This window comes from Ranitomeya variabilis, chromosome 2 (genome assembly GCF_051348905.1).
Source record: "Ranitomeya variabilis isolate aRanVar5 chromosome 2, aRanVar5.hap1, whole genome shotgun sequence".
Taxonomy (NCBI): Eukaryota; Metazoa; Chordata; class Amphibia; order Anura; family Dendrobatidae; genus Ranitomeya; species Ranitomeya variabilis.
This window is the reverse complement of record NC_135233.1, coordinates 224,920,307-224,938,170: the sequence shown is the minus strand read 5'-3', so window position 1 is coordinate 224,938,170 and position 17,864 is coordinate 224,920,307. Positions and strand designations below refer to the sequence as shown.

The following is a 17,864-nucleotide window of genomic DNA, read 5'->3' as shown; positions in this document are numbered from 1 at the left end:
TGAAATACTCAGACCAGCCCTTCTGGCACCAACAACCATGCCACGTTCAAAGGCACTCAAATCACCTTTCTTCCCCATACTGATGCTCGGTTTGAACTGCAGGAGATTGTCTTGACCATGTCTACATGCCTAAATGCACTGAGTTGCTGCCATGTGATTGGCTGATTAGAAATTAAGTGTTAACAAGAAGTTGGACAGGTGTACCTAATAAAGTGGCCGGTGAGTGTATATATATATATACAGTGGGTACGGAAAGTATTCAGACCCTGTTAGGGCTAGCGGAACGCACCGAGTATAGATAGGTAGCTACAAGGTGATTTTGCAGCCCGGGGTCCACAGTGCAGAGATATCTGCTGCAAAGTAATGGCGGATGGACACTGAGCTCACACATCGGGTTAAGCTTCACCCCATGTGAACTGGAAGCGATCTCTGGTGGCAGTGTTGCGCTGTACACAAACTATTAGCCTAACTAAGGATTGTGCTTGCTCTGGGACTCTTCTGTGTTAACCGCACACATGAAGGAACCAGATGCTAAGCCAAGGCTAATTGCCCCCACTGCCTGCCTGAGTGTACAGTCCCAAAGATACAGCCTCACACCACATAAGTATAGAGTGGTATAGTATCCACCTTTCATAGTTGCAGCTCTACAGGACCTTCCTGGTGGACCAATAGGAGCTGCAACAGGGCCTGAGCGTGTGACCCCCGACCTCCAATGAGAGGTCCTCCCGTGGGCATGCTCAGTGCGTGAAAAGCAGGACTTAGTCTCAGAAAAGCCTACTCGCCGCTGACCAGTGCTGGCTACAAGGGCAGAGCCTGGAAAGGCAACAGTAACCATTCGCACAGTATCAGGCTTAGTCTACGTTCACATTAGCGTTCGGCGCCGCAGCGTCGGGCGCCGCAGCGTCGCCGCATGCGTCATGCGCCCCTATATTTAACATGGGGGCGCATGGACATGCGTTGTGCTGCGTTTTGCGACGCATGGCCGCAAGCGTTGGGCGCAGAGAACGCAACAAGTTGCATTTTTTTTGCGTCCAACTTTCGGCAAAAAAGGACGCATGCGTCGCAAAACGCAGCGTTTTAGCATGCGTTTTGTTGCGTTTTTGTTTGCGTTGTGCGTTGCGTCACCAATGCAGCGGCGCACAACGCAAATGTGAACGTAGCCTGCGCCAGATGCTGGGACCGACGTCTCTGCTGAGCAGGTTCCACTGTGGCTGGAAGAGAATGGGAGACCGCAGCAGACATGGTTCGAGATTCCCCGTGTGCAGCGGCGGGAACTCAACACCTAACAGACCCTTTTACATTTTTCACTCTTTGTTTCATTGCAGCAATTTGGTAAATTCAAAAAAGTTCATTTTTTTTCCTCATTAATGTACACTCTGCACCCCATCTTGACTGAAAAAACAGAAATGTAGAAATTTTTGCAAATTTACTAAAAAAGAAAAACTGACATCACATGGTCATAAGTATTCAGACCCTTTGCTCAGACACTCATATATAAGTCACATGCTGTCCATTTCCTTGTGATCCTCCTTGAGAACGTTCTACTCCTTCATTGGAGTCCAGCTGTGTTAAATTAAACTGATAGGACTTGACTTGGAAAGTCACACACCTGTCTATATAAGACCTCACAGCTCACAGTGCATGTCAGACCAAATGAGAATCATGAGGTCAAAGGAACTGGCCAAGGAGCTCAGAGACAGAATTGTGGCAAGGCACAGATCTGGCCAAGGTTACAACAGAATTTCTGCAGTACTCAAGGTTCCTAAGAGCACAGTGGCCTCCATGATCCCTAAATGGAAGAAGTTTGGGACAACCAGAAGTCTTCCTAGACCTGGCGGTCCAGCCAAACTGAGTAATCATGGGAGAAGAGCCTTGGTGAGAGAGGTAAAGAAGAACCCCAATATCACTGTGGCTGTGCTCCACAGATGCAGTAGGGAGATGGGAGAAAGTTCCACAAAGTCAACTATCACTGCAGCCCTCCACCAGTCGGGCCTTTATGGCAGAGTGGCCTGACGGAAGCCTCTCCTTTCAAGACATATGAAAGCTCGCATAGAGTTTGCAAAAAAACACATGAAGGACTCCCAGGCTATGAGAAATAAGAATATTTGGTCTGATGAGACGAAGACAGAACTTTTTGTTGATAATTCTAAGCGGTATGTGTGGAGAAAACCAGGCACTGCTCATCACCTGCCCATAATCCCAACAGTGAAGCATGGTGGTGGCAGCATCATGCCATGGGGGTGTTTTTCAGCGCAGGGACAGGACAACTGGTGGTCATTGATGGAAACATGAATGCGGCCAAGTACAGAAATATACTGGATGAAAACCTCTTCCAGAGTGCTCTGGACCTCAGACTTGGCTGAAGGTTCACCTTCTAACAAGACAATGACCCTAAGCACACACCTAAAATAACAAAAGAGTGGCTTCAGAACAACTCTTGTGACCATTCTTGACTGGTCCAGCCAGAGCCCTAACAACCCAATTGAGCATCTCTGGAGATACCTGAAAATGGTTGTCCACCAACGTTCACCATCCAACCTGACGGAACTGGAGAGGATCTGCAAGGATGAATGGCAGAGGATCCCCAAATCCAGGTGTGAAAAACTTGTTGCATCATTCCCAAGAAGACTCATGGGTGTACTAGCTCAAACGGGTGCTTCTACTCAATACCGGGCAAAGGGTCTGAATACTTATGACTATGTGATAGTTCAGGTTTTCTTTTTTTAGAAATTTGCAAAAAATTTCTACATTTCTGTTTTTTTTTCCAGTCAAGATGGGGTGCAGAATGTACATTAATGAGAAAAAAAATGAACTTTCTTGAATTTACCAAATGGCTGCAATGAAACTAAGAGTGAAAAATTTAAAAGGGTCTGAATACTTTCTGTACCCACTGTATATATGACTGGATCCAATGAGGTCAATGGGAAAACAAGGTTCAACACTCCAAAAATTAAATATTGCACCAATGTCACCTTCTGGCATCCCAAATCCATTCTTAGGCCCGTTGAATAAAGTAATGTGACTATATCGTAGCAGGAGAAGCAGCCGCGACCATTAGGTTACAGTTGCATTCCCTTTCCTAGGTGACTGACTTTAATGGTGGCCCCTATGATATGTTATTGACATATTGCAGTGATGTTCCAGTCAGTTAGGCAGCCATGACATCACAAATGCTTTCATCTGTCAGGTAAGCTTCTGTGACATCATTTGTGGGTGTCAGTAAGGAGTCATGACAACCTTGTTTTCCTCAGAGAAGCAGATGTGACATCACAAGTGGATATCATGTACATGTGTCACCTCTTGTTTTATTCTCACTGGTCCTTGTTTCCTGAGGAATCATCCAGGAAGAAGTAAGCAGCCCCATAATTGCCGATTAGGATAACAGCTCTCTCCCCTCCTTAGCCACAAAGTCGACAACCAACCATCAGGTGTTACCTCATAGAAACACAGTTGTGATGTCACAGTTGTTACCTTGCAGAAACATAGTTGTGATGTTACAGCTGGTTCCTCGTGAAAGCCGTAGTTGTGATGTCACGGCTGTTCCCTGACATTGTTGTGATATCATAGCTGTTACTTCATAGAAACCACATCAAGGAATAGCTGTGACACCACAACTGTTTCTATGCGATAATAGCTGTGACATCACAACAATGCCAGGGAATAGCTATGACATCATAACTATGTTTCTACAAGGAACCAGCTGTGACATCAAAAGTATGTTTCTCAAAGGTAACAGATGTGACATCATATTTATATTTCCACTAGATTGTGGCCCGATTCTAACGCATCGGGTATTCTAGAATATGCATGTCCCCGTAGTATATGGACAATGATGATTCCAGAATTCGCGGCAGACTGTGCCCTTCGCTGATTGGTCGAGGCAACCTTTATGACATCATCGTCGCCATGGCAACCATTATGACATCTACGTCGATACTGTGCCCGTCGCTGATTGGTCGAGGCCTGGCGGCCTCGACCAATCAGAGACGCGGGATTTCCAGGACAGACAGACAGACAGACAGACAGACAGACAGGCACAGTCTGCCGCGAATCACATACTACGGGGACATGCATATTCTAGAATACCCGATGCATTAGAATCGGGTATTCTAGAATATGCATGTCCCCGTAGTATATGGACAATGATGATTCCAGAATTCACGGCAGACTGTGCCCATCGCTGATTGGTCGAGGCAACGTTTATGACATCATCGTCGCCATGGCAACCATTATGACATCTACGTCGATACTGTGCCCGTCGCTGATTGGTCGAGGCGAATTCACGGCAGACTGTGCCCGTCACTGATTGGTCGAGGCAACCTTTATGACGTCTGTCTGTCTGTCTGTCTGTTTGTCTGTCTGTCTGTCTGTCTTTCTGTCTGTCTGTCTGTCTGTCTGTCTGTCCTGGAAATCACTCCATATAAGGTATGGTCTACAAACAGGATACCTTATATGGAGTGGTCGGCGGTTTGTAGACCATACCTTATATGGAGTGGTCGGCGGTTTGTAGACCATACCTTATATGGAGTGGTCGGCGGTTTGTAGACCATACCTTATATGGAGTGGTCGGCGGTTTGTAGACCATACCTTATATGGAGTGGTCGACGGTTTGTCGGGCGGCCTCGACCAATCAGAGATGGGCACAGCATGGCGACGATGATGTCATAATGGTTGCCATGGCGACGATGATGTCATAAAGGTTGCCTCGACCAATCAGCGATGGGCACAGTCTGCCGTGAATTCTGGAATCATCATTGTCCATATACTACGGGGACATGCATATTCTAGAATACCCGATTCTAATGCATCGGGTATTCTAGAATATGCATGTCCCCGTAGTATGTGATTCGCGGCAGACTGTGCCCGTCGCTGATTGGTCGAGGCAACCTTTATGACATCATCGTCGCCATGGCAACCATTATGACATCATCGTCGCCATGCTGTGCCCATCTCTGATTGGTCGAGGCCGCCCGACAAACCGTCGACCACTCCATATAAGGTATGGTCTACAAACCGCCGACCACTCCATATAAGGTATGGTCTACAAACCGCCGACCACTCCATATAAGGTATGGTCTACAAACCGCCGACCACTCCATATAAGGTATGGTCTACAAACCGCCGACCACTCCATATAAGGTATCCTGTTTGTAGACCATACCTTATATGGAGTGATTTCCAGGACAGACAGACAGACAGACAGACAGACAGACAGACAGAAAGACAGACAGACAGACAGACAGACAGACAGACGGAAAAACTCTTAGACAATTATATATATAGATAAGGAAACAGCTGTGACATCACAACTCTGTTTCTACGAGATAACAGCTGTAACATTACAACAATGTCAGGGAACAGCTATGACATCACAACTATGTCTCTATGAGGTAACAGCGGTGACATCACAACTATGTCTCTATGAGGTAACAGTGGTGACATCACAACTATGTCTCTATAAGGTAACAGCGGTGACATCACAACTATGTCTCTGAGGTAACAGCGGTGACATCACAACTATGTCTCTATGAGGTAACGGTGAAATCATAACTATGTTTCCATTAGACAATAGCTGTGAGCTCACAAGTAAGCTGTTATGATGTCACACCTAGTTAGCGGAAACGCTGGTTCTTATCCATGTCCCACATTTACTGGTAGATTGGTAAATCTGTGAGGAATTTTCTAGATAGCCATTAAAAAGCAGACATTACATCAGTCCCAAACATGCCAGGAGTAGAGATGAGCAGAAGGGAAGGAGTAACAGGACTACGATCCATGTCGTTACTCTGTGTCCGACTAACCAGGGCAGTGCGAACACTTCCCATTATTATTGGGGCGATCATGAGCAAGACCAAGGGCGAAATGACATTGTCCCTACATTTCCAAAATCAACATTGGCAGCTATGAATAAGGTGGTCTATGGCTGGTACATTTGTAGCTGGTAGTCGCATCTGATGTAGGCCACATATAGACTCTTGACAATTTGACTCAGAATTCAGTTTACATGGAGGGTTAGGATGACTCTTGAAATAAAGAATGTAAGTCTAGCCCTTTATACCAAGCCAATCACACAAATACTTTAGATTTAAATACTTTAATTTTTACATTCCACATCCTTCTTTGTTTAGTCTACAGCTTTAGTTCACCATTACTATAACTGCCAGGTTCATGGAGATATAAAACAATTCATGGACCACCGAGCACAGGGAATATTGTGTTAAGGGATACGTTCACATACATCAGATTTATTGGAGAAATTTTGATAATAAATCCATTCCATCCATCTGAATTGTTGTGATTTCGGAATAATTTGAGTGGATTTTTGGTTTCTTCAGGCAATTTGAAATAATCGTTCACATTTCAGTAATACATCAGCCTTATGTCAGTCATAATAGCACTTTTTCTGATGATTACTGTAATATAGGGTCAAGGATAATTGGCAAGTGCCAGATAGATTATACCCAGATAGGTGGTGCAAGCTCCACGTTATGTGGAAATGTAATATAGCATCCATAGAAGTCCTTGTGACTATATTGTACTCCTGCTATTAAAATCTGTGTACAAAATCTGCTGCATCATATTGTAGTATACTCCACTGGTTGCTTCGTAAACGAAACCTGTCAGTTCCCCCAATTCTACCAAACTGCCACCATAATGTTAAAATGGACTGTTACTGCACTACAACAGTCCCTCTTGTTCCACACAAACATTTTTTTATCATAAAAACAACTTTTAAAGTTCAGCTCGTCTTACGCTAAATAGCTAAGACAAATTCAATGAGGTGTCGCTTGCCCAACATTAGTCTTGCCCTCGCTTCTTTCTGTAATCTCACCCCTTTTTGGTGTGATTAACATCCTTCACTACTGTCCGTTTCATTCTAGTACCCACCGTGCATGCGCATGTCTTCTGCTCCAAGCATCCCTTCCTGAGAATGCGCTTTGAAGCCAGGAAGACTCATCCCCGGCTTCATTTGCACATGCCCAGGATGCAGAAGTGACATAGTGACATCCTTCCCTGCTGTGCACGTCATTCCAGCACTACATCACTGTAGCTTCCTGGCCATGTGTAGATGAAGCAGGGAAGAGTCCAGCCGACTTCCCTGCATGTGCTCAGGAAAGGATGCTGGGAGCAGAAGTCTTGTGCATGCGCAGGGCTGGACTGAAGTGTACAACAGGGAAGGATGTCAATCACACCCAGTGAGGCATGATTACAAGAAGTGATAGTGCACCTGTCTGGGGAATGTGACACCACACCGGACTAGTCCTGACTAATTACCATAATACGTGCTGCACTTTTAAAGTTGCTTTTTTTTCAGTAAAAGAGCAATTGTGTGGCACAGCAGGGACTTTGTTGTAACACAGTAATAGGCTGATTTAACCTTAATGCATTTTTAAGGCACACTTAATACTGTGAGTATTGAAGATTAATCAAATTATTTTGGGTACTGCATTCCAAAGAATTGGTGCCGGAGTGGGAGGTTCTGATTATTGAGGATGCTAACCTCCGGTCATTAGCAGAACAATGGGTGTGGGTAGGGTGGTAGACTGAGACGAAGAAGGAGATGTAGGGTGGTGCTGAGCCGTGGAGTGCTTTGTGAGTGAGCATGATAAGTTTATATTGAATTCTGGAGTGGATGGGTAACCAGGGCAAAGACTGGCACAAGGTAGAGGCATCTGTGTAACAGTTGGTGAGGAATACGATCCTGGCTGCAGCATTCAGGACGGATTGGAGGGGGGGAGAGTTTGGTAAGAGGGAGATCATTTAGTAGAGAGTTACAATAGTCCAGACAGGAATGAATAAAAGCAACAGTAAGAGTTTTTGTAGAGTCGAAAGTAAGAAAACTTCAAATTCTAGAAATGTTTTTAAGGTGCAGATGACAAGAGCGAGCCAGTGATCGGATGTGGGGGGTGAATGAAAGCTCAGAATCAAGTATGAACCCAAGACAGCGGGCATGTTGCTGGGGAGTAATGGTAGAGCCACATACGGAAATGGCAATGTTGGTGTCACGGGGATACAAGGAGGGCGAGAGCTAATAACCCGGGCCCCTGCAATTTCCCTCAGACTAGGGAAACCCTGTCTGACCCTCTACCTGAAGTTTACACTGAAGGTGTGCATGTTCAGGCCTCCACCCTCACCCTGACTCCTGATTCAGCCCTAGACTGAACACCACCGCCCACCACCCAGTGAATGCAATAGACCAATACCCACAGTTATAACAAACAAGGATAAAGGAAAATATACACCATGCCGCAGTCAATCAGGAATACACTATAAAGGTGCAGGGCAAAATAAATACAAATATAGGAAAGAGTAAATAAGACAAAGGAAAATACACCACCAGCAACGATTCTCCAACAACCAGCTCTCCACTCCGGACCAAGATAACTACGGATAAGACAGAAGCTATAATCGGCGACGCCCAAAGATCAGGAGAACCATTTAAAGGAAATGAGCATGGCCCAGCTTCCAATCTGAGGATAAGATAAATTAACCCCGGAGCAGCCAGAAGAAAACTAGCCGATGCCAATGAGCAAACACTACAGTGGTCAAACGCGGAATTACCGCTGTTTGTCAGACGACCTGGTCTGAACAGTGTCCGACATGACAGTTGGGCATAGGTAGGTTAGTAGAGGGAGGAAACACAAGGACTTCAGTTTTTGACAGGTTCAGCTACAGATAGAGGGAGGACATGATATTGGAGACGGCGGTAAGACAATCACTGGTGTTTTGTAATAATTCAGGCGTGACATCAGGAGAAGAGGTGTATAATGGGGTGTCATCAGCATAGAGATGGTACTGGAAACCAAGATGCATGAAGTTCCAGTATGGTCACTAGTATGCTGGAGAGACTGCAGCTATTGATTACACCAACCATCTGGTTATCATAGAGTTATCCTAATTTTGTAGGTAAGGTTCCATATGTTTAGGCGTGTCTCTTTAATACTTAAGACTTCTATGATATAATACCATTGCTAAGCATTCCAGACCCTCCGGCGTGCGTGAAATTGGGCCTCTCTTATTTTGCTTTCTCTTAAGTCACGGTTAGCCTGAGAAAGGAGGTTTCGCTTCTTCCAGACTAAGCATTTTCCATTCCTTGCAGCCAAAATAACCCTTTTTTCTAGAGCACATTAGGGGTAAAAAGCACCGAACCATAAGACTTTAGAGAATTTTTCCGTATCTCTGTCAGTTCAGCCATAATATCTCTTGTTATCATACCTGTCAGCGTTCTCATCTTCTGAAACTAGCAAAATGTTCTGTATGTCATCCATTATAGATTTCAACTAAGTGTCAAAATAAACTTTACAACAAAAGTGCCTACCTGGTGATACTTGCAGTTCCCCAATGGACAGTTGGTTTTATGGTCAAGACAACTCTAGGCAAAATATTTTTGTTGTTGGCAGAGTTGACTGGCCAACCAAAGACTTGGAGATCCTCAAGTAGTCCCAGACTCTGCCACAAGTACAGTATCTGCCCCCCCTTTTGGAGGTGACTTGGAACCAATCACTTATGGGTCTTGTCACAAATGGCATATTAGATCTTATTAATGATAGGAAGAAACATCTGAGTGGGCCCCTAACTAGGTAACCCCAATTACAGTGGCACACCCTAACTGGGTAGAGGGTAAATTCGGCAGATGACCTGCTGTTACTGAAAATAACTCACTTTTTCCAATACCAACACTGACATTGCTGTCATGTGGTGACCATGCAGTGGTCCTCTTAGTGTCCCACATAATAATGCCCAGCACTGTACCCCCACATAATGATGCCTACCAACTTTGTCCCATAAAAAGTAAAATGCCTCCTTTGTGCCCTCCAGATGGTAAAATTGCCCCATAGAAAATATTAATGCTCTGAGCAGGAGCTCTAGAAAACTGTGTCCACATTTTGTCCCTAGAAAGAAATAATGACCCATACGCACCTTTGACGGTCACAATACCTTGTGTGTCCCTATAACAATAATACTTAAATGTCCACTTAATATTTAGTAATGTTCCCTGAGTCCCCCATGTAAAACTCTCCTATACACAGTATAATGAGACCACATTTCCCCTATAAGCAGTATGAGTCCACAGCTCCCTTATTCACAGTATGATGGGCCTACAGCTCCCCTATGCACAGTATGATGTCCCCACTGCTCCATCAAAACACAGCATATTGGTCCCCTCTGTAGCACCCAAACTGGATAATGGCTCACACAGTAGTCCCCACACTTTGAGGCCCACCACATTATATGAAGACCACCCACAGTAGTTCCCAGACTCTATAATGTCACCCATATTAGCTTCCACACTGTATAATGGCCCTAACTGTTATGAAAGTGTGTGCGGACTTACTGCACCACGAGCAGAGCTTACCCTGAAGAGGGGTGACTAAGCGGATGCCTAGTTTTTACGAGAGGCTCTGGTGGTGAAGATAGGTTTGACCACAGGTAGTTGCCAGGTGTCACTCCAGGGCAGTCCCTGGATCTGCAATAGCTGACCACCGGGACAGAGCAGGTATGCAGAATAAAGAAGGGCTAGACAGAAGCATAGTCAGATCATGGTCCGAGATCGGGGCAGGAGGCAGCACGGGTTCACTATGCAAGCCAGAATCAGAAATGGGGAGGTCAGACAGAATAGAAACATGTGGAGCACCCTACCAGGGCAGTGGACTACTCGGCACCGGGTCCTGTCTCTCTTAAAGGGGATATCACGGTGGCTGCGACCCGGTCCGTGGCCCTGGGCGTCCAATAAAAGGGGAACGGTCTTTAAAGGGGAATTGTAAATAAGTCTGTCATGACGCCACCTGTGGTGTTCAGTCAATTGTGGGACCGACGCTGTATTAAAGGGGTCCTCTGAGGGATGTTGTCGCAACAATTATGGTAACGCTTTCCACAGGTGAAGCAGGGTCCTTAAAGGTCCTGAAGTGTATGGCGATGATGGTGTAGGCTGGTAAAATGAGTAAAGGACACAAGTTGTAAGTCTTTACCTGGTTTACTGTAGTTAGCAGGCCACAGTCCAGGGTACCAAGCACGGGTGATTGTATGGCCCGGCCGGCTCGGAGGCAATGGAAGATTCCCTTTTTCCAGTCGAGGTCCGTGAGCCTTTCCAACTAGCGCCTGCTGTATATGAAGTCACTGCTGCCTGAAGCTTTCTGCAGAGTCCTCTATTCCCCATGTCCTGAGACAGGTACCTGCATGACGGGCAGCTTGAGCCTTTTTATAGGGACTCTATCATGCCCCAGGCTCTCAGGTGCTGCTGCGTCTCAGGTGTGGTGTGGGCCAGTCCCATAAAGTTCTCAGCCCTTCGGTTCTGCCAAGTGTCCTACAGTTCCATTAAGGCCTCGGGCTCCCGGTACCCAGTACTGCGCTTCGGCTCTGAGGGTGCCCGGTCACAGTTCCCCTCTGAGCCATGTTCCTCTCCTTTGCTCCTTCCCGCTGAAGTTCCACCACATACAACCCTTCGGGTCTTTCTCCTTCCAGAGGCAACAGCTCCCTCGTGGCTACCAGGCCTCTCTGTCTGCTCTCTCAGACCCTTCTCCTTCAGTGTCTCTATCAGACTGGCTAGCTCCTCCTCCAGACTAGGACATATGTCCATATTTGAGGGAAGCTCTCCTGAATCCAGGTCCTGAGCTCCCCCTCCTGGCCTGGATTCGGAATGTGTTGCATGCGGGTGCCTTACCTGGTGAAGAGAACTCCATTGCCTCTGAGCATGATATTACCTTCCCCGAAGGGAAAGCAACATCACTGTAACAACCGGTTACCTGGGGTGTTACACATGCACCACATCTAGTGACAGGCCGCAACTAGGAACCTAAACCCATGCTCAGGCAAAGGTGATGGGGGGGATCTGCCTAATATATATGTGCCTAGCAGAGGCTAGGGAAGACAAATCCTGCAGGACACAGCAGGCTTAAATTCCTGCAGGATCAGCCACGCCTTACTATAGCCAGGTGGAGATACCAGGGATATGCAGCAGAATTTGGAAGTGCTGCATGAGGACTTGGCACAGCAGCCTGACACAGGAAGGAGCAGAATGTGAGCGAGTAGGGCGGCGCTGAGAAGTTGTGGGAGTCGCCAGCGTCACACCAACATTAGATCCCACACTGTATAAGGCTCCACATTAGCTCCCACACTGTATAATGATCTACATATTAGTTCCCACACCATATAATGGCCCCACGATGAACTCCAATGCTGTATATTGGCCCCCATATTATTTCCCAAGCTGTATAATGGCCCACATATTAGCTCTCATGATGTATAATGGCCCCACACTAGCTGCCATTGTGTATAATGACCCCAACGTTGGACCCCTCTTTGTATAATGGTCCCCATATTAGCTCTCACTCTGTATAATGGCCCAAACATTATCTCCGATGCTGTATGATGGCCCCCACAATGTATGAGGTGCCCCTACAGTAGTCCCTACAAAATGTGAGGAGCCCCCATACTTTATGATGCCCCACAGTCACTCCGCTTTTGGTCAAAATAAAAAACATCATGTACTCACCTAATCCATGATCCTGATGAGTCCTCTGGCAATGCGCAGGTGGACCAATGTGCTGATGTCACAGTGCTGGCGCACACACACAGGACGTGAATTCCAGCATGGTGCGTTGCCGTAATTGTGCCAGGGCTCTGATGTCTACTTCTCACAGAACATCTTCCCTCATTCCTCAATAAACACAAGACCATAAAAAGTGGCCTACTTGTACTACTGCAGCTAATATGAGTTTGCTATTGTGACAATGTTGGCCAAACCAAGAAGGTTCCTGGTGGCCGACAATCTGTAGATTGCTTAGTGATCACAACAAACTTGACGTCGCTCTCGATTACAGATATGTACTTTCTTACCAAAACTAGAATATTATTTTGACTCTCAGATAAAAAAAAGAACCCCTTATGCTGCCTACAAATCAATTGATAGCGTATTTACAATGGAAGAAAAGTGATTTCAACAGGAAATATCTCGTAGACAGCAGTTTATGAGCTGTGGTTGTAGCAATGAAATGAACAATATAGGGTTTCAAGTACTTACTCATGAGGGGTGGAGGTTCTGAAAAGTCAGACCTCCCAGGTGTAGGTTTATCTAACAGCATTGCTGTAAAACTTCATTGATTTAGTGTTATAGACCCAATTTAAGATCTATAATATAGTAATCTCTAGTGATATACACTACTGGAATTACTAATGATATATAATCATAGGTAGCAATAGTAGTAAATGAGCTTTACTGAAACTTTTACTATCATGATGTATATGGCTCAACTTAAACTTGTGATACCATTAGATAAAAATTAGGCAAAATTTTGGCCAACAGCTGTCTACCAAAATGGTGATCTGCAAGTTCAGCCCGGCATGTGAATGATCAGATTGCCCATATATATGATCCATGGTGATCAACCTGCCATGTTGATGGTCAGATTGCGCACACGTTTCATCCAAGGTGATCAGCCTGACATGTCAATGGTTCAGTTGTCCATATGTATGATCCATGGTGATCAGCCTTGCATGCCGATGGTCAGGTTGACCATACATGTGATCCAATTGAGTGGCTAGATGGTGACCACAACAGTCTACTATGTATGGCAAATGTTAGGTCTGCACAATGGAAATAAAAGGGCCAGCATGACCACAAGTGAAGCAAGAATTGAAATAATTTGTTAAATACCATACTTCTTTTAAATCCCAACACATCAACCTCTTTCTAGTCTGCAGTCCCAATAGGGTAAACAATGAGTGGAACAGGCTGCCATGAGAGGTGGTGAGTTCTCTTTCAATGGAAGTCTTCAAACAGAGGCTGGACCGACATCTGCCTGAGATGTTTTAGTGAATCCTACATTGAGCAGGGGGTTGGACCAGATGACCCTGAAGGTCCCTTCCAACTCTACCATTCTATGAGTCTACAATATAAAACTGGGATTCAGACTATCATTGGGAAGATTAGATCAACTACTACATAACCCAGTGTACTGACAATATATAGATTTGTCTTCAGAAGGATGGACTCATTAACTCCAAAACAAGTTCCAACACAGAAAAATGAGATGTGTGTCATTATAAATAACGTTATTTGAAAAGAACATGTTTTTATCATATATGTCCACTAGTATTCTAGTACCCAAGAAGACATACATTCTTGTTGCGAGATTGGCTCAAATTCATGCAAGGACTATATTATAAAGTATGATAACTTTGTACATATATCAAATTCTGTAAAATGTGCCAAGAGGGAGTATATGTTGCAGAGTCCATGAGTATTTGAACATCATTTGCACTCCTGACAAAAAAAAGCTACATCAAATCTATGTAAGATCCTGTGGTTTCTCTGCTGGTGGTTACTGGAAGTGTCAGTCCTTCCCAAGCATTTCCACTGTCTCATTCATACACTCGAGAAGTTCCTCAAGAAGAATCTCTGCAGCCCTTTCAGAAAACTGTCAATTGTACCCGCAGAACAATGTACCGCATGAAACCCAGCTGCATACCAATGAAGAATACTCTATTGACTGTGATTATAACTGTCTTCCACCATACCCCTCATAATAAGCTCCAGGGGAATACTTTCTGGTTGAATATCTGATAGTTAGAAGATAAAAATTCAAGAATGTCCAAAAGTTCTAAACAAGGTTAAAGTATTTAGAAACTTATTTTTGGGGGACAAATCTGAATTTTTGGGGATAGTTAATATGGACATGTCAAGAACAAAGTTCCTACTATGCAACATAATGAACTTCAATCATGATAGAAGAAAGTTCTACTGTACCTTGCCCTCGTTATGGTTCCTTCAGATAAAGTTTTCTTACTTCTTTCTTCTCTACAACTTTGAATGCAGTTTCCAAAAAGGCTGTCTCTGTTTCGAGAGTTTATTGTTCCTCGATCCTTATGCTTCTTGACTTCCAATTCTTGTGTTTTAAGAAGGAGGCTCCCACCCTGCTTGCCCCCTTAGTCCGACTGACTGGACTGGTGCTGTTAGCTGCAGGGTTTTGTGTGTGAGGTTTAAGGATGTAATTTCCTTGCAGACAGCACAGCACTCAATGCTCGGATTGCCTTTACCTCCTCCTCCCCTTCTCCAGATATAATACATGTAAACGACTTGAGGTTTCAATGACATGTGGCTTTTATCATCACACCTGCCAAAAAAATAACAAAAAAATCCCTCATCTTCTGCTCTATCTTCCTCCAAATGTTTTTTCCGCAATGAAAAATATCCTAAGGAAAAAAAAAATAATAAAACCCATTCCTTGTTTGTTTTTCTTTGATTATAGTGAATGTCAGGCTGTTTACAGACACTATTCCAAGACTACGTAATAGGGTCTGTTTGTAGATGGCGCCGAGATACTGAACACACGTGGAGCCAAGTGGGCCTGAAACGGTCATGATGTGGTCCTTTTTTGAGGCTTAGTTCACTATAGTTGTTGACTTCGTAGGAGAAAATATTTAACTCCACCTGATGATCAAACATAGGAAAAATGTCCACCTGCAGAGGTTGTTTAGGGTGGAAACAACACAGTGGAATCATATACACCATGGTTTGACTGAGCTTCACCAAAAATTGTATGTCCTATCTGGAGGATATAGGAATAGACTGAAGGACGCGTTCAGAATACCTGGAGTTTAAAATTCAAACTGTCGATTTGGCACATCTCCAAAAGACCACCTTTTTAAGAAGACCTCCATCCAGAGCCAATTTTCCTGTGCCAGTTTTTCAAGTAGGAGATTCTCATCGTAGTTTTCTAAAGTGAAGTTTCTCATGGTTCCTCTGAGATGTCCTGCAGAAGACTCAGGAAAAACTTGAGGAAAAACAAAACTTGAGGTACAGTGAAAACTATCTGAGATGCCCACTCAAAATTACAATGAAAATAGAGTGGTCGTCTCAAAGAGTTTTCACTGTACCTCAGGTTCTGTAGCACACAAGATTAAAGTGTAGGGGTCCAAAACTTTATACTAGCACATTTTAGGGTTTTTAAGATTACCATAATTGGAGATCGTCTGCTAAAAGTCCACAACCAGTAAATCTAATAGTTCTTATTACTATCAGATGTGAATATTGTTACCATCAATACTCCCATGTCTAGCATAGTGTTGAGAACATCCTTATAGAGCACATCTGGTGGTCACTGGAGACTTTCTCTCCAGGATGTTGAAAAAAACGATAAAGCAAGCTACACAGCTGTATAACTCTAGCCAAACTCGATACTAAGGAATAGTAATGCACTGGTTAAAAAAAATTGCACCAAAAAGTATTTAGAGTCAACTTGAGTTGGTCACCCAAAATTGCATTAAAATGGTCTTCTAGATTCTCCCAAAGAAGAAGGCCATTATATGATGAAACTAAAAATGTTTCATAGAAGATCTGATATGGATATCTACGGTAATCTGAAAAATAAATGGTCTTCTCAAAAAGGTGGTCTATCTGAGATTTTTTTTATTCTTGCATATATAAAGTATATAAAGTAATTCCTTGGTATGTCCTTTTCTATGAAGTCTTCTGATCGAGGCAGAACTGAAATTGATCTGAGGTTAAAAACTGGACGAGAAGGCCTGACAAGTGTTCAAACCTCATCGTGTCAACCCACTTTACCATTTTCATGGTGAATTCCTTTACGCAAAATTCATGAGCAAGTTTAATAGAGTAATTTTAGTTTCACCAGGTGTCCCTCTCGTCAGCTTCATGTCCAGTCCAGTGCTACAAACGCAAGGCCAGCTCCCTTCTCTGTATGCATAGAAAGACAGAAAACGTTGCTGGCTTAGCTATTGAAATTACCCATCAGCCAGTCCCTTTCATACACAGCTCTGATGACTTACCGACACAGGAAAGCTTGTATCAAGCACAAACCCAGAAGAAAACTGTCTGGACAGGGATGGATCGGCTTCCGGATGTACCTGACATAACTAAAGTAGATTAGTAAATTATATAACTTGCTCTTTGAAACTTATTTATGTTTTTTCTTAGGTCCATATCTTTCACTTGGATCATGGCGGTGTGTATCCATGATAGATGGATTGTGTTTAGCAGGGTTAACGGTCAGACTTTCTTGAAAAGAATTATATTTCGTAAGAAGAGAAGAATACAGACGAGTTCCAACATGAACTGTAGAGAAAGCTGCAGCTCGGAGTATGTTGGACAGCAAGTAGTTGTCAAAGCAAGTAATCACCCCCCATGGAAGATAATGGAGCTATATGTGATCACAACAATTAATTGTGATCACTTTTGTCACGGCCAAAATGGCAGGAAGTCCGCAGTCTGCCGTGTATATCGAATTGTTCTATCCATGAAGTCAACTGTTTGTGGAAGAACTGATGAATGTCTCCAGCATGGAGGGTATAGGAAAAATCAGCCGCACTCAATTGGTTGAAAGTTCAGCAAACTGTGTAGTTTCTTTATTAACATATACAATAAACATCACCAGGTGCTTTTTTAGGAGGTAAATGGGTGGCGGACTATTCAATTCGGGTAACGTTTCGACCCCAGCGGGTCTTTATCAAAACCTCACTTGTGCCAAAGAGGTAGAGGAGAGGAGAAAGAGCCGAGTTCCCATAGGGCAGCTCTGGTGCAGTTGTGTGGAAGCGCGTCCGCCTGGTGGGTGATGTGATCCAGCATGGAGGGAGCAGTGAATTAATCAATCGGTTCATTAATAGTTGTCAACATTGATCTCTGGAGCTTTATTTTTTTCCGAGCACCAGAGAAATTGTTCCTAAGCTAACAATAGGCTCCATTTTCTCGTGTTTGTCCTCTAATAATTAGGATTGAGCCATCATGCAGAAAATTAAAAACCGTCCCTGATTAATATGGCTGTAAGAGATTAAAAACTGTGTGATCTCTGCTGAGCCTCCTTGCCCTATCCCTGCCACCTGTTCCATTCCAGTTTGGCTTACTTGCC

General features: G+C 44.2%; 1 protein-coding gene across 1 annotated transcript in view; it reads right to left on the bottom strand.

Moving 5' to 3' along the window:
• BGN (biglycan) overlaps positions 1–15,007 on the bottom strand; it is a 101,762-nt gene extending 86,755 nt beyond the window's left edge. The window contains exon 1 of the mRNA XM_077283790.1: positions 14,747–15,007. The gene's annotated coding sequence lies outside the window, so the exon portion shown is untranslated. The remainder of the gene's footprint in view (positions 1–14,746) is intronic.
• Between the last annotated feature and the right edge of the window lie 2,857 nt (positions 15,008–17,864).